This window comes from Bombina bombina, chromosome 1 (genome assembly GCF_027579735.1).
Source record: "Bombina bombina isolate aBomBom1 chromosome 1, aBomBom1.pri, whole genome shotgun sequence".
NCBI classification, from domain to species: domain Eukaryota; kingdom Metazoa; phylum Chordata; class Amphibia; order Anura; family Bombinatoridae; genus Bombina; species Bombina bombina.
In genome coordinates, this window is record NC_069499.1 from 1385255382 (window position 1) to 1385279913 (window position 24532).

The following is a 24532-nucleotide window of genomic DNA, read 5'->3' on the forward strand; positions in this document are numbered from 1 at the left end:
AAAAAGACATTTTATTAGCTTTACTAAAATATTCTACCATTCCATCATGCTGCATAAAGGACACCACTTCAGGTTTATACTTCTACAACAATTTGTTATACGTTCCTCCTTCTGTAAGGAAGGAGATCCTACATCTACATCATACGAACCCTATGTCCGGTCATCCTGGAATCACTAAAACCCAGGATTTATTAACAAGGAATTACTGGTGGCCTGGTTTAAGACAAGATGTAGTTACCTTTGTGTCAGATTGTCATGTATGTGCAGCTTGCAAAAAAGAACACCACAGACCTTTTGGTTTACTAAAACCATTACCTATACCTGAAGTCCCTTGGACCATGATTGGAATGGACTTCATAGTCGAATTACCACCATCTAATTCATTCACAACCATATTAGTGGTTATAGATCATCTTACTAAACTCTCTCATTTCATACCTCTTAAGAGAATTCCAAACACTATCACAACAGCTAAAACATTCTTTGATCACATTGTGAAACTCCATGGTTTACCGACCTCTATAGTCACTGATCGAGGGACTCAATTCACATCCAGGTTTTGGAAGGCACTATGTAAATTGTTAAGAATCTCCTCTAGAATGACAACAGCATTTCATCCCCAATCTAATGGCCTTACTGAAAGACTGAATCAGACTTTGGAGCAATACTTAAGGTGTTATATCTCACAGAACCAGGATGACTGGGTTGAATGGTTACCGCTTGCAGAGTTCGCATACAACAACTCCATCAACTCTTCTACTAAAGTCTCACCCTTCTTTGCCACTTATGGTTACCATCCAACCACTGTACCCAACTTCATCTCCACCTCAAAATCACCTTATGCTCTGGATTATGTCTCTAATTTGAAACAAACTTTGACTTCCCTAAAGATTCACTTAGAGAAATCTAAATGTACCCAAAAGAGTTATTTTGATAAAAAACATCTAACTCCACCTCAATACTCAGTTGGCGATAGAGTTTGGCTCGCAACAAAAAACCTCAAATTAAAGGTACCAAGCAAAAAACTGGCTAACCAGTTCATAGGTCCGTTCAAGATAAAAAGAATGATCAACTCTAATGCAGCGATTCTTGATCTACCTGTATCTTACAGGATACACCCATCCTTCCATGTTTCTCTACTTAAACCCTATCAAGGATCTGATGTTAATATTCCTCAAGTCATCGAGGACTCTCCTCAGCTGATAGAAGATCAAACGGAATTCGAAGTGGAATCAATTCTGGATTCGCGCCGCTGGGGTAGAACAATTGAGTATCTAGTACATTGGAAAGGGTATGGTCATGAGGAGGATTCTTGGATACCCTTTAGGGACTTACATGCTCCCCAATTGCTCACATCCTTCCATCGTCTACATCCTGACAAACCAGGTTTGGAGCCGGGAAGGGGGCGCCCCTGAAAGGGGGGATCTGTCATATTCCTGTAGCTTTAAGAACTAAGACCAACCCACTCCTTCACCTCCCTTTAAAGGTGTGTTCAGTACACCTGTGCTTTGCTTGATAATTGAAGTTTGTAGTTCCCACTCTGCTTCAAGCTCTAAAGCTAAATTCTACAGATCCTGCTTTTGTACCTGTTAAAGGAAATCCTTGTTGTCATTTCTCCAGCTTCTAAACCTAAGAAGCATTTCCTGCTGCTTTACACTTCAAGGAACAGTCTTTGGCAGCAACTCTTGCAAGTCTGTGTAAACTCTGCAGTCTGATTTTCCAGCCAACTCCATTACTGAGTGTTTACCTCTACCAGGAAATAAGAAGATCTTCCCTGCTGTGATCCATTTTGACTCAGTGCCAACTTCGCTCTCTGCAGTTCTAAACTCACTCGCAAGTATCATTAATTTTATATACAATTGTCTCTAGCTGTATATATTCTTATCCAAAGTTCTGCTGACATATAAACTGTTAAAGTGTTCACAACTGGTTAAATCTGGCTCTCTCCTTCTCTCTGCATCACACACTCTGCCTGTTGTAACCTGATACCTCTTGATATATGGACACTGCAGACTGCAAATCAGTTTCTCATTTCTAAGCTTAACTATAAAGAGACTTTGCTATAAAATTCTGCTTTTCTCAGACAATACCAATAAGCTGCTTGTTTGCTGCCTCCTATCTTTAAAGAACACAACTCTTTACAACTGTGTAAAATATACAAAGGCTTCATTTCATCTGTTTTATTCACTTTATTTTGATTTTGTAAAGTGTTATAAAAAGAACTTGTACTAAGTAAACCAGCTATCTCCCTTGGTAATAACCTTTTGTATAAGCCTGTTTTACTTAAGGTTCTCTGGGAATAGCCACATTATACAAGCTTATAACAGATTGTGTGTGTGTGAATGAGAGTGTGTGTGTGTGAATGAGAGTGTGTGTATGAGATTGTGTGTGTGTAAGAATGTGCATGTGTGTGTATGAGATTGTGTGTGTGCGTGTATTTATACAATTTTAATAAATACATTACAAGCATGGGGGGGTCTCATTTCAAAAGTTTCGCCAAATGGGAGGCCCCCTGTCTTAGACTTTAAAAACCTCTGTGTCACGACGTGCCGCTTTAGCTGTTGCTAGGGGCCCGGTGTCTCCTTCCCTGCTCAATGCCAGGGGTTGTGTCGGGTCCAGATGCGTGCGGTGCTGACGTCATCGCCGCGCGCTCCTGATGCCGGTCGGACTTCTGTGGCACGAATCCTGCGCCTATGTAAGTTCTTCTACAATGATCTGTCACTGCCCAAGTATAGGTGTTACTTTTTGTGCTCCTGGTTGTGACAGATCGTTGAATTTTACTGCCTATTTTGTGTATGATCCCTGCCTGTCTGACTACTCTGCCTGCTATATCCCTTAACTGCTGGATTGATATACTGCTGCTGAACCCTGTCTGTCTGAATACTCTGCCTGCGAAACCACTTAACTGCTGGATTGATATACTGCTGCTGAACCCTGCCTGTCTGACTACTCTACCTGCTATACCCCTTAAATACTGGATTGATATACTGCTGTTGAACCCTGCCTGTCTGCCTACTCTGCTCATTAACCCCTGTTGTTCTGGATTGCCTCTTTGTTGCTGAACCCTGCCTGCCTAACCATTCTAGTGGTGTGCCCTTGAACTGCTTTGCTGTTGCCAAATCCTGCCTGCCTGACCATTCTAGTGATTTGACCTTGGACTGCTCTGCTGTTGCCGCTGGAGACTGTCCTGCCTGTGGTGAGTGCTGCCTTCCTCATCTTGCTAACTTTCTCTGCTCTGGGATATTCCCTATCATTCTGGCTCAAAGCCGGGATAACAAGACTACTGGCCGAGTTCGGTCTGATAGAGGAGTATCCCACGAGCATTACATTATACTTGGGCCATGGAGCCAGATGAGGTGGCACAAGCTGATTATCTTTAGGGACAGTTGTTGGGAACCCATACCACACAGTTGCAGAATATGGATTCCAAGCTAGAGGCTATTACCGCTCAACTCTCCTTACTAGTAACAGCGAGGAATACCGCTCCTGTTGTTTCACCACCAGTCCCTACTACTAGTACTGTGACTTCTTCCTCTGCTTCTGGAAGTATACCCTGGATAACTTTGCCTAACAAGTATGAAGGTACTACTAATTGCAGGGGCTTTCTTAACCAATGCAGGCTGCACTTCCGCAATGATCCTCACACCTTTCAGTCTCACCAGTCAAGGGTCACCTTTATCATTTCCTTCCTAAAAGACAAGGCCCTAACCTGGGTCTCTCCCCTTTTGAAACAGAATGCTCCACTCCTGCATGATGCTGATGATTTCATTTCTGTTTTATCTTCTGTGTTTGGAACTTCTGGCCGTACCTCTGCTGCAGAATATTTGCTCCTGGATCTCCGCCAGGGCAATAGAACTGTGGCACAATTCTTCATCGAGTTTCGCACCTTGGCACTTGAAACCACTAAGGATTGCAGTGCTCTCAAGGCAGCCTTTGGAAGTTGTCTGCATGAACGCATCAAAGATGAACTCACTTATCGTGATATTCCTTCTTCTTTGGATGACTTTATAACGCTTTGTATCAGTCTGGACTTTCGTATTCAGGAGAGACAAGCCGAGAGAGACAGAACAAGGAGGGTCCTTCCCTCCCGTCCTCCTGTTCGTCCAGTTTTGGCAGTATCCTCTACCCCTTCAGCAGCTCCAGTTAACCCAGTGGAGGAACCCATGGATCTTTCTTCCTTCAAACTTTCAAAGTCTGAAAGACAGAGAAGAAGGAGACTGAGACTATGCTTTTATTGTGGATCTAACGCCCACCAACTAAAGAACTGTGACATTCAGCCGGGAAAAGCCAATGCTTAGGGGATAACACAGGGGTACCTCTAAGCATGTTCTCTACTAAATCCTCTCACTCCTCTTGGATACTGGCACCTGTTACCCTTACCGTCCTTCAGAATACTGTCCACACTCAAGCCTTCATTGATTCAGGGGCAGCTGGAAACTTCATGGATCACCGTTTCATGATTCAAGCTGGCTTGCCTCTTTTGCAGAATAGACATTGTCTCAAAATAACTGCTTTGGATGGCAGGCTTGATCCATTTTGAGCCAGCACCCCTGACCCTAACTGTGGGAGTGCTTCATACCGAACAGCTGCAGTTCGAGGTCATTCATTTCCCAGCACAACCTGTCATCCTTGGTCTTCCTTGGCTTTGGGTACACAATCCACAGTTCGACTGGGCTGAGGGACAACTGGCCTCCTTGGGTACCTCCTGTTTCTACTCCTGCATTGCTAAAGTTACTCCTCTGATCCTCATTCCCATAGCCAGTATACAGACTCCTTCAAACCTTCCTTCAGTATACGCGGACTATGCGGATGTGTTTGAGAAAAAGCAGCGGACATGATGCCACCCCACCGTCCTTATGACTGCAAGATCGACCTCTTTCCCATAACACCACTTCCTAAAGGGAGGACTTATTCACTCTCCAAGGCTGAAAATAAATCCATGGAGGAGTACATCCAAGAGAACCTAGCTAAAGGTTTCATTCACCCTTCCTCCTCTCCTGCTGGGGCAGGCTTCTTTTTTGTCAGTAAAAAGGATGGTGGGCCCAGACCCTGCATTGACTACAGGGCCTTAAACAACATAACCATCAAGAATCGCTGTGGGGCTGTGTAACGCCCCTGTAGTCTTCCAGGCAGTCTTCAACAATGTCTTCTGTGACCTCCTCAACCGCACCATCATCGTCTATCTGGATGATATCCTTGTTTTCTCTTCCACTTTAAAGGAGCATCATAGACACATGAGACAGGTACTTCTACGTCTCAGAGACAATTCTTTAGTAGCCAAGCTAGAAAATGTGAGTTTGATCAAGTTCAGATCCAATTCTTTGGTTATGTCATCTCGAAGGAGGCTTTTGCCATGGATCCTGCTAAACTCACCGCAGTTCTAGAATGGCCTCAACCTACTTCTTTAAAGGAATTACAAAGGTTCTTGGGGTCCTCCAATTATTACCGCAAGTTTATAAAGAACTTTTCTCAAACAGTCGCTTCTCTCACTGAATTGACAAAACGGAACAAAGACTATAAACATTGGCCTCCCAAAGCAATAAAAGCCTTCTCTTGTCTGAAAAAGGGTTTCTGTTCAGCTCCTGTGCTCCGCCATCCTGACCTTGACCTACAGTTCACTTTAAAGGATGATGCCTCTGAGATAGGGGCTGGAGCAGTTCTTACCCAAAGGGATCCTTTGACTTCTGTCTGGGTTTTTTCCCTGTTGTGTTTGCCATGTGCTGCTGGCAGCCATTTTACTCACCTCTCTTCCTGACTATGGTGCATTGTGGAGGATGCTGCTCATTTCCTGCACTTCCTTTTATGGCCAGACTGGTGTGCATCATCCATGTGAGACAGGATGCAGTCTCAGAATTGTGATGTCATCACTTATTATTTAAAGGGCCTCAGTTCAGTATGCTTTGCCTTTGCGTTGTCTCAGACCTGTTTGTGAGAGTTCCTGTGTATTACCTGGCTGCCTGACGTCCTTGATCCACTCCATTGGTCACCTACTGCCATTAAGGCCTTTGATAGTCTTAAGACTGCCGCTCCAGTTCTGGCTCATCCTAACCCTGTCCTGCCTTTCGTTCTTGAGGTTGATGCGCCTGAGACTGGAGTAGGTGCTCACTTGTCTCAACGTCCTACGCCTGATGGTTCCTTGCATCCGTGTGGTTTCTTCTCTAAGAAATTGTCTCCAGCGGAGTGCAATTATGAAATTGGCAACAGGGAATTACTGGCCATAATTTTGGCACTTAAGGAATGGAGGCATCTTCTCAAGGGTACTAGCGTGCCAGTGCTCATTCTTATTTACCACAAGAATTTAACTTATCTATCTGAAGCAAAACGTTTGTCGCCCCAACAGGCCAGATGGGCGCTATTTCTGTCTCGGTTTAATTATGTGGTCTCCTACCTGCCTGGTAGTAAGAATGTTAGGGCTAATGCCCTCTCTCGACAATTTTCGCCTCTGTCCAATGAGGAGTTTGTACCTACTCCTGTTATACCTCCTGACCATATTTTGGCTACCATACGTAATAATTTGACTCCTCCCTTGGGGGAGGAGATCCTGGCTGCACAAACCAATGCACCTCATGAGAAACCTAGTGGTAAGTGTTTTGTTCCTGAGAAACTTCGAACTAAACTTGCACACTTACCACTATCCTAAAGCGCAGGTCACCCAGGCAAGAACCAAATGATTTGGTCTGTCACTCGACAATTCTGGTGGTCAGGTCTTCGTTCTGATGTTGTTGCGTATGTTGACTCCTGCTCAGTTTGTGAACAGAATAAGACTCCTCGACGTCTTCCTGTGGGTCTTCTTCAACCTATTGCTAATGGTGAGCGTCCCTGGACACATCTTTCCATGGACTTCATTGTCAAGCTCCCTGTTTCCAATGGCAATACTGTTATCCTTATGGTGGTTGACCGTTTTTCTAAAATGTCACATTTCATTCCCTTGATGAAGCTGCCTACCGCTCAGGAGCTTGCTTCAATTTTTGCCCGGGAGGTCTTCCATTTACATGGGTTACCCAAGGAGATAGTGTCAGACCGGGGTAGCCAGTTTGTCTTCAAATTTTGGCGTTCCTTTTGTGCTCAAATGTGAATCCAGCTTTCCTTCTCCTCGGCATATCACCCTCAATCAAATGGGGCTGCGGAATGGTCTAATCAAGCTCTGGAACAGCTCCTCCATTGTAATAGTGCTATTAGTGCTTCCTCCAAGATATCCCCGTTCATGGTGAATTATGGGTTTTAACCATCCTTGTTGCCCGATTCATTCATGTCTTAGGGTATTCCGGCTTTGGAGGAGCATCTCCAGCAACTCCATTCCACGTGGGTGCAGATTCAGGATTGCCTTCATCGTTCTATGCAGCACCAAAAGTTCAAGGCTGATCATAGGCATCTTCCCGCACCTTCCTACCAGGATGGTGAGAGAGTTTGACTGTCCTCCCGCAACTTGAACCTTCGTGTGCCTTCCAATAAATTGGTTCCCCGTTATGTTGGTCTTTTTCGAATACTCTGACGGGTTAATCCTGTGGCCTACGCTCTTGACTTCCTCCTGCTATGCGCATCTCCAATGTTTTTCAAGTCTCTCTCTTGAAACAGTTGGTTTGTAATCGGTTTACCACTGTGTTGCCTCGTCCCCATCCTATCTTTGTTGACAACCATGAGGAGTATGAGGTCAGCAGCATTATTGACTCTCATATGTCCAGGGGCCGTGTACAGTATTTGGTTCACTGGAGATGCTATGGTCCGGAGGAGCATTCTTGGGTACCCTCCTCTGATGTTCATGCTCCTGCCCTACTCCATGCCTTCCATGGCCTTTTCCCCAATAAGCCTTTTGTCCTCCCGCAGGGGAGGGGTCGTTGAGGGGAGGGTACTGTCAGGGTTTTTTCCCTGTTGTGTTTGCCATGTGCTGCTGGCAGCCATTTTACTCACCTCTCTTCCTGACTATGGTGCATTGTGGGGAATGCTGCTCAATTCCTGCACTTCCTTTTATGGCCAGACTGGTGTGCATCATCCATGTGAGACAGGATGCAGTCTCAGAATTGTGATGTCATCACTTATTATTTAAAGGGCCTCTGTTCAGTATGCTTTGCCTTTGCGTTGTCTCAGACCTGTTTGTGAGAGTTCCTGTGTATTACCTGGCTGCCTGACGTCCTTCCTGGTTCCTGATCCCTGGCTTGTTCCTGACTCTGCTGTTTTCCTTGTTCCTGATTCCGGCTCGTCTGACTATTCGCTTTGGCTCCTGACTCGGCTCGTCTGACTACCAGCTCTGGTTTTGATTCCTGGCTTGTTATTTGACTTGTGGACTTTTTATTATATTTTGCTATTAATAAAGGTGTGATTATTTTTGCACTTCTCGTCTCAGTCTGATTCCTGGCACCCTGACAACTTCCAAGTCACACCCTGTAGCATTTTTTCTCTAAACACTTTACTCCTGCTAAAAGAGGGACTATGATGTGGGTAGTCATGAACTCTTAGCCATTAAGATGGCTTTGACTGAATGGCATCATTGGTTAGAGGGCACCACCAATCTCATTTAGATTCTCACCGACAACAAGAATCTGACTTACCTAGAGACTGTTTATCAACTCAATCCTCGACAGGCCAGGTGGGCCTTGTTCTTTACCCTTTTTAACTTTGTGGTCTCTTATCTTCCTGGGACCAAGAACAAGAAGGCGGATGCCCTTTCCCGTCAGTTCCCTCACTCAAGTGATTCCTCTGAAGCTCCTATTGAACACATCATACCCTCCTCATCAACACCTCTATCACTTAATATAGTTATATTAAGTGATAGAGGTATTGATTTCAAATTAAAATTTGAATTTTAACACAGTTAGTAACTATAATAGATAAGATGTTTTTATTTAGAATTACAATTCTAATTTTACATCTTTGCTAGTTAAATTACACAATAATAACAAAAATTCAAAATTAAAACTATAATAACTATAACAAAGATGTAAAATTCGAATTTTAATTCAAAATAAAACATCTTATCTATTATAGTTACTAATGGTGTTAAAATTTGAATTTGAATATCGAAATCAACACCTCTGTCACTTAATAGTTATATTAAGTGATAAAGGTAATGAATTTGAATTAAAATTCGAATTTTAACACCATTGCTAACTATAATAGATAAAATGTTTTTATTTTTAATTAAAATTAGAATTTTACATCTTTGCTATAGTTATTAATTCGAAATTAACACAATAATAACTAAAATTCAAAATTATAACAATCAACACATCTATCACTTAATATAACTACTATAGGCCTTAAATTCGAAATGAACACAATAATAACTATAACAAAGATGTAAAATTTGAAAATAACACCATAATAACTTTATTAACTAAGATGTAAAAAATACAATAGATTTTATAAGCACCATAAAATTCAAATACATTATTCTTTACTTGAAAATTCTAATTAAAAATTATAACCTTTAGTAATTATATTTTGAATTACATAATAATTTCGAATTTCCAATAGAAAAACATAAATACAATCTACATAGCTAAAGATAGCACTGCAGCAATATCAACTTATCAGAATGCAAAGCCAAAAAACAGCATACAAAAACATTTTTTTTTTAAATAAAAAGTACAAATAAAAAAAATATTAAAATATGCATTTTAGGTTACAGTCCCTACTTATACATATCAGATTTCACAAATCTAAAAGAAAATCTAGTATACAATAAATATAAATTAGACCCTAGTCAGCATCACTGGCTGCCAATGCCCATTTCATACCCAGATATAAGGCAGGACTAGCACAGTAAAACACAACCAACACTACATTACAATTATAACATCTTTATGATGAACATCAGTACTTTTCAACCACAGTCCTCAAGTTAACCTAGACTAGTAGGCAATATTTTAAGAACGTCTTAACTGGAGCACAGGTAAAATAATCAGTAACCATGGTAACTAAACTGGCTCTCACCATATGTACTGAATATTTCACCAGTGTTCTAGTTAAGACATCATTAAAATATGGCCTATTTTTTTGCCTATAAAAAATAATAATACACTGCATATTACCTCTCCAAAAATATATGAAATTGATTAAAGATAACAAATGTGTCTTCTCACGGTGTGCAGTCCACTCTCCACAGTTGTATCCACACAAAAATCCCCCCCAAAAATGCTACAGGAGCAAATAGATAGTATATAGAAAAAATATGTATCAAAATATTCCAACATGACCACAAAACCAGTACGTCCCTTTCTCTAAAACTAAACCTATTTATAACATATGGGAGGGAGTAAGTTGATTTAAATATTTTATTTCCCCATAGGAATCAAACTTTTATTTCCCCATAGGAATCAATGGGGCTGCGTTAGGAGCTTTACGCTGCTTTTTTGCAGGTGTTATTTTTTTTTTTCAGCCGGCTCTCCCCATTGATTCCTATGGGGAATTCGTGCACAAGCACTTTTTGCCAGCTCTTATAAGTCATATCGTCTCTACTACCTGGGCCCTGACAGCCATACACATTTTCCCATAAGAGCTTAGAGAAGAGATGATGGGCTAAAGCCCCATGTTATAGAGGCGCTGGCTTATCACACCCCTAGTACTCAATCTCAACAAGGAAGTAATATATTCTAACAAAACCCAGAGATCTCTAAGTTAATACTCATAACAATGACAAATCAGTAAAGAGAAAACCAAAGCATCAAGATAATCCTAAAAGGACCTTGACTGACCACTTTCAAAGTGAGAACCTATTGGATCCAGAACTCTCAGGTGAAGACTTTAGAGACTCTACTGCCTTCAGCTCTGAGAACACTAAAACGGACAACTCTCGTAGGGACAAAACGACCATATTCCTGGAATCCATCAAACTAGTAACCGATAAGATGGACACCCATCATGTATCTCTGAGACAAGAGCTCCGCCAGTCTGTTAGTGAACTCAAAAGGGGCATATCCTCATTGGGGGAGCGGACAGAAATACTGGAAAGAAAACATGAAGATCTAGCAACTGATCACTCCAATCTCCTTTCCTATTCACAAAACCTTGCGGAACAAATCTCAGACTTGGAAACCAAGCTGGCGGATCTGGAGGACAGATCCCATCGAAATAATCTCCGGATTAGAGGCATCTCTGAAGATATCTCCACTGCTGAACTCCATAATTATCCGACTACCCTCTTCAAGGAACTCCTTGGAACAACGACAGAACAAGACCTGTTGATCGATAGGGTACGTAGGGCCTCCCGCCCCCGCAATTCCACCGCTGAAACTCCCAGAGATGTCATCCTCCGTCTACACTACTACACCACCAAAGAAAAAATTCTGAGGCTATCTTTTAACAATAAACCACTTAAGGAGCCCTACCGAAACCTAAAAGTCTTCCCAGATTTGTCACTGCACACTCTAGCCAAAAGGAGAACTTTTCATCAATTCACATTGGCATTAAGACATCACAAGATAAAATATAGATGGGGATTCCCTGTGAAGCTCTTTATACAACACCAAGATCACTCCTATGTAATCTCAACTATAGACCAGGGGCTGAAACTACTCCGTACTCTGGGACTCAATGACCCCTCTGATCCTTCTACCAGGAGACAAGGAAACACGAAAGAACTTAATTTAACAGCCCACTGAACTCTACATCCTCCCGCCAAGAGAAAGAATAATGGAGATCAAAAGTCTGGTTATTTACAGATTCTGCCATTACCTGATCTACTCCTTCTAGTGACCGAAACTTTGAACGAATAACCTCAACGGAGTGTACAAACGGTTACATACCTTACTCACTTATCACTCCTTAACTATCGGTCCCTCTAATGAAGGATCCTCCATCGGAAGACCCTCATTCATGTAAACCTAGAGCTTACACACGGGTACTTGTCTTACCCCTCTTCAGCTCTTGGCTCTCCTTTCCTTTATGTTACCCTCTCACCCATATCATATATATTTATTTCACTCTCCACCCTTGTTTATTATACTATGCTAGAGGAATACATCTGTCTCCTGAACTAGAAGAGGCATATGGACAGTATGAAAGACATTTAACGAACTTAACTCAGATTTAGTTTAACAACATTTCCTGGTATGCCTCTTTGATTAGGTCTTCATCTATATATTTTAAAGTATTTTGTTATATTTAGAGAAATAGTTAATATTTGCTATTTAGCTATGATGATGTTGAGTTGAGTTTAATGCAAGTTGCTTAAATACTTTCCCTTACTAGGTTCTCTACACAGTCCATAGGTCAATCACTCTCCCGACTGAATTTTCCTTATACCTTCTTACACTTCCAAGTAAACGAACCTATACAAGTCTAAAACCAATCTTCCTTGTCTGTTTACCCCATCACTTTCAAACTGGGGGGGGCCTTATGCTCTGGCGCCTCTCCCCTTTGACACACACTTGATACTCTCATCCCCCAGCTCCTTTTTCTACACATTCGCACATCTCACTTCGTAAAATAACCATATTACACCTTTTTTTTTTTTAGATACCAGACCGCTAACACATCTTCGTTAATAATTAACCTAATACAGGTTAGACACACCCATCTCCACCCCCCCACATCTCATTCCCCCTTACCCACTACCCTTTCTCTTTTTTTTAACCAAAGCGGACCACTCTGGACCGCTGAATCCCCAAATCCCTTGGAAAAAAAAGAAATAACTATCACTCAGTTATATCCAACTATCCTATTAAACCATATTTTATAAAACCTTAACGGAACAAACCCTACCTTAAGGTACTGACTTAGGAAAACTCCCCTACATTTAACCCTTCCTAGGGTTTCCTCCTCATTTCTCCTCTATTCCTTCTCTCCTTTCCCTTCCTCCCTTTTTTTTATCTCTCCCCCCCTCCCCATAGTCACCTAAACATATATAATCATGGAGGGAGTCCGCCTACTCACAATAAATGTTCAAGGTCTTAACTCCCCTACCAAACGCAGTCTACTTTTCACTTATTTACGCAAAAACCAAGACCCACTGGACATTAGCCCCTAGGACTGCATGCACTTCTAGACAGTTCCCCACACTTATAGAGGCCACGTTCTCCTCCAAGTCCAGAGGTGTAGCCATATATATAGGTAAAAATATTTCCTATGACCCGATCTATGTTGAATCCGACCCTCATGCTAGATTTCTTATTGTTGTTTGTAAGCTAAATGGCCATCTAGTCACATTGCTTAATATCTATGCATCTAACACCAAACAAGTAAAATTCCTTAGGAGCCTTCTTGGGTCGGTCTCGGAGGTGAAACAGGGAGAACTAATTGTGGGAGGAGACTTTAACCTAATATGGGATACAAAACTTGATAGAACTGGACCTCCACTTTCTCGAGGTGAAAGAGCCATCCACTCCCTTTCCTCAGCCTTCCAATCGTTGATTGCCCAATACGAATTATATGATGTATGGCGGGCCCTACACCCACAAGAGAGAGATTACACATTTTATTCCTCACATCACAAGTCACACACCCGTATTGACTATTTTTTTACAAGTGCTAAATGCTTAGATAATGTTCATTCCACCACAATTACCCCTGTCTCCTGGTCTGACCATGACTCCCTCCACTTATGCTTAGGTCCACATCTAACACCCTCCTCTCCTCCTTTATGGTACTTGCAAGACTGGACCATCACAGACCCTCTTCTTAAGGTAGCTGTCCAAGATAAGATCACTGACTTTCTAAACCTAAATGACGATAGCCAGACTACGACCCAAAACTTGTGGGCCACCCTGAAAGCAGTAATGAGGGGACACCTCATGCAGATTGAAGCCGAATCCCGCTTGAAAAGCGGAACCACTCTGTCCTCCTTAGTTATCCAGCTGCAAAAATTAAGAACTGAACTTACCCGTTCATACTCTCCCGCAGTAAATGATAAAATAGCTGAAATATCGATGCACATTCAAGCTTTAGAAATTAAAAAGGTGCATAATATGTTAGAAAAATTCAAAAGGATCTACTATTCAAGGTAAAAAGGCCTCCTCCCTTTTAGCATCAAAACTTAAACACCGAACTGCTCAATCTCGAATAAAGTCCATACAAAATTCAGCAGGAGTAAATGTCTCCTCCCCCACGGAGATTGGGAACGCTTTTATGCAATATTACCATTCCCTATATAATATCGAAACAGGGTTGGACTCTCCTCCTTACACCTTAGGGTAAATGTCCGCCTTCCTTAACTCTCTCTCTCTCCCCTCGCTGAACATAGAAAACGCCTCCCTCCTAACAGCCCCGATAACGACTGAAGAAATCACGAAAATTATCCAAGCCATGAAGCTAGGGAAGTCACCTGGCCCTGATGGCTTCACAGCTAGGTTCTATAAAACATTCCACCACCTCATAGCCCCCATCCTTTGCAGATTCTTTCAGGAAATAATCTCGGGAGGATCTTTTAAGACAGAATTTTTGGAAGCCGTGATAATCACAATTCTAAAACCCCCTGACCTTTGCAGCAGCTGTCGCCCTATCTCATTAATTAACCTCGACACCAAGATTTATGCCAAACTCCTAGCGAACAGAACCTCAAGAACTATTTCCTCCCTTATAATAAATGACCAAGTAGGTTTTATCCCAGATAGGGAGGGCTCGGATGCGACCAGACAAATACTTGATGTCCTCCATTTTGCATCTAGTAGAGGTGCTCCACTCCTGGCCCTGTCTCTTGATGCTGAAAAGGCATTTGACAGGGTCCGGTGGGACTATCTCTGGGAGTGCTATTAAAGGAGCGCAGATCATGGCCCATTCTCCCTGATAATAGGCATTTTAGCTACATTGTTTTAATCGAAGGGAGACATCCCTTATGTATGTTTGTGAAAATATGTATGTTTAAATATATGCTATTTGTATCTGATCACACTTGAGTGTTATATACTAATTTTTTTATCGCCAGCATACATTTATTTGCCTTTATATATCACAGATTTGTATCTACCTAATATATATGCTATTTGGATAAACATTTTCTATTTGACCGCGCTAGAGTGCTCTATATTTTTTTTTTTTATTTACTGCCAGCAAACACATATTTGCTTTCGTATATGATCACAGATTTATACCTACCATATATTACAAATAACTCACTGAATATATAAGAAACTTTTTGACCTATGCTTTTTAGTGCTGTCACTCACTAACATTTTGCATTTATCATTTAGATTATCTTAGAAGGGGTTAATCATTAGTGACAGCCAGGTCCTTTTATCTTTGGCGCTATCCTGTATTCCTTACATTACCTATCTCTGGGAGACCATGAGAACTTTCCGATTTCCCATCGCTTTTATCCACGCTGTGAAAGCCCTCTATGAACATCCCTCGGCCAAGGCTCGAGGTGTCGGTTTCCAGTCCTCTAAGTTCAATATAACAAATGGCACCAGTCAGGGATGTCCACTATCACCCCTTTTGTTCGCCCTGACCATAGAACCCCTTGCCCAATGTATTAGACAAGATCCACAAACTAATGGCCTCTCTATTGGACCCTACACCCACAAAATTTCCCTATATGCAGACGACATCACCCTCTTCCTGACATCTCCCAGGGAGTCCCTCCCAGCAGTTTTTAAGATTCTAGGGCACTTTGTTGCCTTGAGTTTTTACAAACTTAATATCTCCAAAACAGAGGCTCTCCCTATAAATATTCCCCCTAATGACCACAACCTACTGCAGAAAACATACCACTTCCAGTGGAAAATAACCTCTCTTAAGATATTGGGAGTTCATCTTGGTCCAGACCCCTCCACCACGGTAGCTCAGAACTATGTAGACAGATTTCCAGAGTTCAGAAAACTGCTTGAGTCATGGGAATTTCGAGAGATCTCTTGGATAGGACGTATTTCTGCAATCGAGATGTCCTTTCTTTCCAAGATTACATACCTGTTTAGAGCTATCCCATACAATGTTCCCAGAACTGTTCTTAACAGACTACAGAGTATGATCACCACCTATGTGTGGAAGGATAAGAGACCCAGAACTTCTGGTCATACCCTAGAAAAACCTGTTGCACTGGGTGGCGTTGCCCTACCAAACCTAATCTCATATTATAGCGCTGCTAGGCTCTCACATATATTAAGATGGAATGACTCGGAACGACAGCTAGGATGGTCCCTCATAGAATCGTCACTATTACCCCCTGGAGTAAGCCTTTCTGAACTTCTTTGGATCCCTAATCATCATAGACAAAACTTAGACAGGACACACCCAATATTTTAACATGCCCTCCAGTTTTGGGACCAGATTAGACATAGCTTATTACAGAAAATGATAATGGCACTACTCCTAAGTGATAAACGTTCCCCTTTATGTATTTGTAATAATCACATGTTAGGGGTTGGTGCTTGTTCTAGTACTTGTACTATAATTTTAACAACAACTCAGTAAAGAACTGATAGGAGAGTACAAATGTAGCACTCATGAACGTTTGAAGAAAAAAATATGGGAAAAATAAAGAAATTAAAATATAACTTTTACTTTAATATGTTAAAAACTTGGGGTATACATATAATTTAAAATATGCATATGTCTACTAGAGTAAAGCCCATCTGTGTGTGGACTTGAAATTGGACAAAATCCTAATTGGAGTATAGGTTTTGTCTTGTAGTTGGATAACTGATCACAGTAATGACCACGGTTAGGGTGTAAGGTCCAGTTATACAAGATAATCGTGAATACCTCAATCCAGATTTAGAGGCTATATGACTGCTGTCTGGAGATACCAGAACAGAATATATATTACTTGAACCTGAATTACAAAAATTTAATAGGGGTGGATAAATATCTCTAGTGCCTATAAGTGGAGGTTATCGTGTGAGTACTTTAGTCTGGGGATACCAGACACCTATACCTTTGGTTTACTGTTAATAATATAAACACGATACCACTAGTTTCCTTAATAGACCAAAAAATTAAATAATAATAATGCACAACTATCTGGAAATACCAGATCAAAATACCTATTAGTTTACCAAGGATAGCAACAGGTGGGTGGGTACATTAATGCCTATACCAAGGGGTTACCGTAGGAGTATCTAGGTCTGGAAATGCCAGACACCTATACCTTGTAATTGACCATTATTAATAATATGAACAAAATACCTATTGATTTACCAGGTTGAACATAAGTAACGGCCAATAGTATTGAAGAGATGTCTGGAAATACCAGAAAAAAATACCTGTTAGTTTACCATAAGCACAAGATACGGTAAGTGATTGTTTCTGTATCTATACCTTGGGTTACCGAGTAAATGCCTGAGTCTGGAACTACCAGACACCTATACCTTGTAATTAACCGTTGGTTAAGCTAAGAGTGCCTATTCATGAATAACAGCTAATAGTATAGAAGAGCTGTCTGGAGATAACCTCCACTTATAGGCACTAGAGATATTTATCCACCCCTATTTAAATTTTGTAATTCAGGTTCAACTAATAGATATTCTGTTCTGGTAACACTACATACACTCCATACCCCATCCCCTCTCATACTACACTCCATACCCCATTCCCTTTCATCCCATACCCCATTCCCTTTCATCCCATACCCCATTCCCTTTTATCCCATACCCCTTTCCCTTTCATCCCATACCCCATTCCCTGTAATCCTATACCCCATTCCCTGTAATCCCATACCCCATTCATTGTAATCCCATTTCCTGTAAGCCCATACCCATCCCATAGTTAGATTTTGTTTACATATACTCATTTTAGTCTTCTTATACATTTTTGTTTGTTAAATACTCCTTAGCCTCTTTTATTTATATCCCTTTCACACTTTGAGCACTTTTTATTTTTTGTTATTTATTTTGACCCCCTTTCATTTGGGCACATTCACTTTTTGTTGTCGGGAGGGTGGGATAAGGGGCAGATTAGCCCGGAACTATTACAGTTCCTCACGACTGAGATTAGACAAGAGGTTATAGAGGAGGTCAGGCAGGAGTTTCGTCAGGAGAGGAAGAGAGGGAGGGGGAGAGGAAGAGGAACAGGACAGGAAGGGGGGGAGGAAGCGGTGGGTGGACACAGTCACTTTGTTCAATATGAACAAGTGGCTGGGTCCAGTGGCAGACAATGTAGAGCTTCACAGTCCGGGAAACAGAGGACACCATCACAGGGGAAAGCCAAGCTGACTATGGAGGTGAGGTATACTATGGAGGAGAAGGAGGCCCTCGTAGAGGCTTATATGCCGAGGGCTAAGAGGCTGCAGGCTCAGAAGACCTGGGATGAAGTTAGGATTCCCCATAATTGGGAGAAATTCAGAAACAAATGCTGTACACTTTCTGCCACGCTATAATTATAATTTTAATTGTAATTAAATTACATATATTGGATGGTAAGGACTTTAAAGGACAATGAATTATAGCATTTATGTGAAAAGGTGATATCAGATTGGATTCTCATTGTAATACCGTAACATGTTCTTTTTGGGTTATCCAATCTAAAGCAACTTTAGTCAAAGCAGCTAAATTATAAAATGTAACAGGACTGGTTGAACCTTTGGATATATGTTTTAGGTATAAGAATTGGTAAATGGCTAAATTCACTTTCAAATCCATCCAAAATAACAATAGGCCGTCTGCATATAATAATAATAATGTCAAGTTCTGTCCCCCTACTGTCCCCCTACTTGTATTCCTGCCAAGTTTTGGCACAGCAATATTGCCAAGGGTTCCAGGGCAATATTGAAGAGCAGTGGTGACAGTGGGCAACCCTGCCTTGTACCCCTATGTATACAAAACCGTTTGGAGAGAGTATTATTAATAATTAAAGATGACGTTGATGAGAATTATATATTAAACAAATAAAATTATGTATATGACCTAAGAAACCAAATTGTTCCAGCGAAAAGAAAAGATGGTCCCAACTAATATAGTTAAAGTCTTTCTCAGCGTTGACTGTTAGTAACGCTAGATCTGTCTTACTGCTGAGTTTACTGTTATTAAATTTATTCCATAAAAAGTCCAGTACTAACAGTACTCTGCACATATTTTTCACTGGGTTCCTGCCAGTCATATACTGTGGTTAATTGCTCTGTGCCAGCAGCCACCACTCATATCTGCTTAACATTAGTGTAAATTTAAACAACCAAACTTTTAAATCATTTTGCTAGTGTAATCTAATTTAATTTTCAATCAGGCCTGTGTGTCAGGCTTACACAGCATATACTGTGGTTAATTGCTGTGCCAGCAGCCACCACTCATATCTGCTTAACATTATAGTAAATTAAAAAAACAAAAACTTTTAAATAATTTTGCTAGTGTAATCTAATTTCATTTTCTATCAGGCCTGTGTCTCAGGCTCACACAGCATATACTGTCAGGGTAATCATGCAGGCCATATACACCTCCCCCGATAGGGGGAGTAACAGGGATTAAAGTGCTAAGAATAGTACTACTTAACACAACCTAGTTACCATGGGTCCCAGACCGCATGTCTTATTATTATATTTTGTCAGGGTAATCATGCAGGCTATATACACCTCCCCCGATAGGGGGAGTAACAGGGATTAAAGTGCTAAGAATAGTACTACTTAACACAACCTAGTTAGCATGGGTCCCAGACCGCATGTCTTATTATTATATTTTGTCAGGGTAATCATGCAGGCCATATAGACCTCCCCCGATAGGGTGAGTAACAGGTATTAAACTGCTAAGAACAGTACTACTTAACACAACCTAGTTACCATGGGTCCCAGCCCGCATGTCTTGTGGTTATATTTGGTGAGGGTAATCAGGCAGGCCGTATAGACCTCCCCGATAGGGGGAGTTACAGGGATTAAAGTGCTAAGAATAGTACAACTTAACACAACCTAGTTACCATGGGTCCCAGACCGCATGTCTTGTTGTTATATTTGGTGAGGGTAATCAGGCAGGCCGTATAGACCTCCCCCGATAGGGGGAGTAAAATGGATTAAAGTGCTAAGAATAGTACTAATATAAACACAACCTAGTTAACATGGGTCCCAGACCGCATGTCTTGTTGTTATATTTGGTCAGGGTAATCAGGAAGGCCGTATAGACCTCCCCCGATAGGGTGAGTAACAGGTATTAAACTAATAAGAACAGGACTACTTAACACAACCTAGTTACCATGGGTGCCAGACCGCATGTCTTGTTATTATATTTGGTGAGGGTAATCAGGCAGGCCGTATAGACCTCCCCCGATAGGGGGAGTTACAGAGATGAAAGTGCTAAGAATAGTACTAATATAAACACAACCTAGTTACCATGGGTCCCAGACCGCATGTCTTGTTGTTATATTTGGTGAGGGCAATCAGGCAGGCCGTATAGACTTCCCCCGATAGGGGGAGTAAAAGGGATTAAAGTGCTAAGAATAGTACAACTTAACACAACCTAGTTAGCCATGGGTCCCAGACCGCATGTTTTGTTGTTATACTTTGTCAGGGTAATCATGCAGGCCATATAGACCTCCCCCAATAGGGGGAGTAAGAGGGATTAAACTGCTAAGAACAGTACTACTTAACACAACCTAGTTATCATGGGTCCCAGACCGCATGTCTTATTATTATATTTTGTCAGGGTAATCATGCAGGCCATATACACCTCTCCGATAGGGGGAGTAACAGGGATTAATAAACTAATAAGAACAGTACTACTTAACACAACCTAGTTACCATGGGTCCCAGACCGCATGTTTTGGTTGTTATACTTTGTCAGGGTAATCATGCAGGCCATATAGACCTCCCCCGATAGGGGGAGTAAGAGGGATTAAACTGCTAAGAACACTACTACTTAACACAACCTAGTTACCATGGGTCCCAGACCGCGTGTCTTGTTGTTATACTTTGTCAGGGTAATCATGCACGCCATATAGACCTCCCCCGATAGGGGGAGTAACAGGGATTAAAGTGCTAACAATAGTACTACTTAACATAACCTAGTTACCATGAGTCCCAGACCGCATGTTTTATTATTATACTTTTTCAGGGTAATTATATATCTATCAAATCTATCTATTTATCTTCTATCGATTCTATCTAACTATCAATCTATGTATATCTATCTATCAAATCTATCTCTCTCGTGGCCGGACTGTTTTGAGACAGCCACTTGTGTTTAGGAGAAATTTGAAGTAGGAGGACAGACCAATCATTTTCTTCCAACTCCCTGCTCCAAAAATGCAGGCTATATAGACCTCCCCCGATAGGGGGAGTAACAGGTAGTAGTAAACTGCTAAGAATAGTACTACTTAACACACCACGGGTCCCATCCGCATGTCTTATTGTTATACTCTGTCAGGGAAATTATATATCTTTCAAATCTATCTATTTATCTATCGAATCTATCTAACTATCAATCGTATCTATCAAATGTATATTGCATCTATTGATCGATGTAATTCGTATCTATCAAATGTATATTGCATCTTTTGATCTATGTAATTCGTATCTATCAAATGTATATTGCATCTATTGAGCTATTTAATCTATGTATCTATCTATCAAATCTATCTCGTGGTTGTGCAAATGTACTGTTTGCGGTGCGTAACACGGAGAGCAATTTACTTCCATTAAAAAAAAAGTGCAGTCTTTTTATATTTAAACTTTTTGAGTCACCATCTCTTACTGAACATATGGAAAAATTCACAGAATAAGCGTATATGCATTTGTGATTGGCTGATGGCTGTCACATGGTACGTGTATGCATTTGTGATTGACTGATGGCTGTCACATGGTACAGGGGGAGTGGAAATAGACATAACTTTTAAAATTGTTTGAAAAAAATCTACTATTCATTTGAAGTTAATACTAAGAGCTCGATGATTGAAAGCTCTCTGGGCTGACGAGATTATTAAGGAATGCTCGCCAGTCCTTCTGATCTAAATCCATTTTTTACCCTGAAAACAGGGTTTCTCGCTAAGGGGCGTATACTGCATTTTCATATGAAATGTGCACAACAAAATTCATATTTTAAACATTATACAAAACAAATATTTGAACCATTCACACAAAAATAAGCAGGGAAAAATTGTATTGTTAAGGTGCATCAAAAATCGTAACAAAATTCTTCACCAAAAATCATATGTTAACAAAAAAGTAAAATTAGTATGTAATTTACACAGGAATAAATCAATTAAATATGCACAGCGTAAATCGTAATTGTAGTACACTGGATGTGCAAAAATCACACAGAAATTTGAATTTATAAATACAAAATGCACAGCGTAATTGTTGTTTTTTCGTAAAATGGGCTGAACATGGGCGTTCCATGGGCGTATATGACAATGTCTCACTAATCCCAGCGTAATTCTATAAAGATTTTCGCAGTGCAGATATCACAGTTTTTTCTCGCCAACTAAAAGGTGGCGAGCTTTTCTCAAAACAATACGAACACTTATAACCCCAATAGAAAAAAAAGTGCATACTAAAATATAGGCGAACGTAAGATGCTATAAGCAGAAAGCAGCGTAATGTTAGTTATATTGGCTGAAGGATTTTAATTTTAAAGTTCTCCCCCTGCTCCATGATAACTTCGCACTAAGGAGCGAAGTTTCCCTAACCAGCGAGCTCAAATACTTTTAATAGGAGCCATCTCGCAACTCGCAGGGACTGCCCCTTTTTTACGATCATTGCACCGGGGCAGCCCTGCAAGTGTCAGCGAGAAAAAGAAGGTTTGAGCTGGCGAATAATATATCATCGAGCCCTAAGTGCTATTGCATTGTCTTCTTATCTTGCATTTGTTGATTATGCAAATCTACTGTGTTGACTGGTCCTTTAACTTACGTTTCCGTTGAGCAGAAATTTTGGGCGTAGAAAGCAGCATCCGCTGCTTGTTAAATCTACCCCAGTGTAATTATCTGCATTGCATACATTGAATGTATGCAATACAGATAATTGCACCATCAAAAACAGTGAGCAAAACTTAGGCGATGTGAGGAGAAATAATTCATAAAGTATGTTCATAAAGTCCCAGAGATTAAATCTTCAGGGTACACCAATCAGCTAGACACAGTCTATTCAAAGTGTAAATCAAATCTGGATATAAATCATATCATGTTACCATCCATATGGCAGTGGTTAGCAGTATAATCCTCCCAGAGTGATATCTTCCTGGGGTAAGTATAGCAGTGATACCACAGAGCTCACCGGACCTTGTTATCTAGCATCGATCTCCCAAAATAAACCAGTCCGTGGTCCTCCCACAGCTACCCATTAAATTATCCACTCACCGAATTGTCATCTGCTACCTCAATAACACGGATTGCTCGTGAGTCAGTCACTCACCAAGAGGTTATTAGCTTTTTAAGGGTATCCAGGTAAAGTCGTGTCAGCCGAACTCTAATAGTGCTTAAGAGTTACACAGGTGCTCCTCACAACTCCTCGATATCCTGCATAGCACACTCAAATACAGAGGCGTGACCTCATAGCATTACACACGTTTCACACTTTTCAGTTACGTTAGGGCTGCCTTAAATCAGCCCCCTCTGTCAGCCCCTTGCCCAATTATAAACTCTTGTCAGTCTCCGCTGTCAGACCTGTCCCCACTTAAAACCTCATATCACACTTCTCTGTCAGCCCCATGCCCACATATGACCTCAGATTAGACCCATCTGTTAGCTAAATACCAATTTAAAACCTCACATTACACTCCTTTGTCAGCCCCATTCCCACTTATGACTTCAGATCATATAACCTGTTAGCCTGTTAGCCACTTATGACCTCAGATCATCATCACACCCCTCTGTTAGCCCCATCCCAACTTAAAACTTCACATAACAGTCATCTGATGATGCATACAAACACATACGTTTGATGGGACGATTATCAAATACGGGTGGAACCCCAGGACAATTGAAATTACCAAATGGATAAAGGGATTGCTAATCACAGCTGCCCTTTGAAAAAGTTTGAATTAGTATGGACGAAACACGTATGGGTGAATTGAGCTACGGACTGGTTCTACACTTTTGTGCTTTATTGTGGCGTCCTAGTACCGAGGAGATTCCTGAAGCTTGCCTGGGAAGATTGAGGATAGTTCCGGAGAGAGGGCTTGGAGGGCATCTGATTGATGAGCAAGTGGACAACAGAAACCATCATACGTTGTACCGTGTGAATGAACTTTCATCTTGTGAGTGTAACCAGTGTTTTTAAATGTTTATTAAATGATTACACTTGAGTCGAGGATGAGCTATTTTGGTTTTATTTTGTAGATTAAAATTACTGTGCAGCCATTTTAAGGGTTTTGATGGCTGGAAATGTGTACCTGGAAATTATCTTGGATGCCACCCGCTTAACTAGACATATTAACATACTCTTTTTGTGGTTAGCTAAAAGTATTCCCTTAGGTTCAGACTAGCATAAATTCAGCTTAAACTTCTTCTGCTTGAGTTCCACCAATACCTATTGTTTCAAAGCTTGTGGAGCTCAGGATGAAGGTATGGAATAGGTTAGCATAAAGCATAGCTGGATGAAAGACAATATATGTTTTTATTTATTTATTATATTTAATGTGTAAATGCTCCTGTTTATTCTTTAACAACGATTATGAAGCACAGGATAATACCAGAGTACACATTCAACTGCACTCTGATACCTGGGAGTGTCCATCTTAGATCATATGTG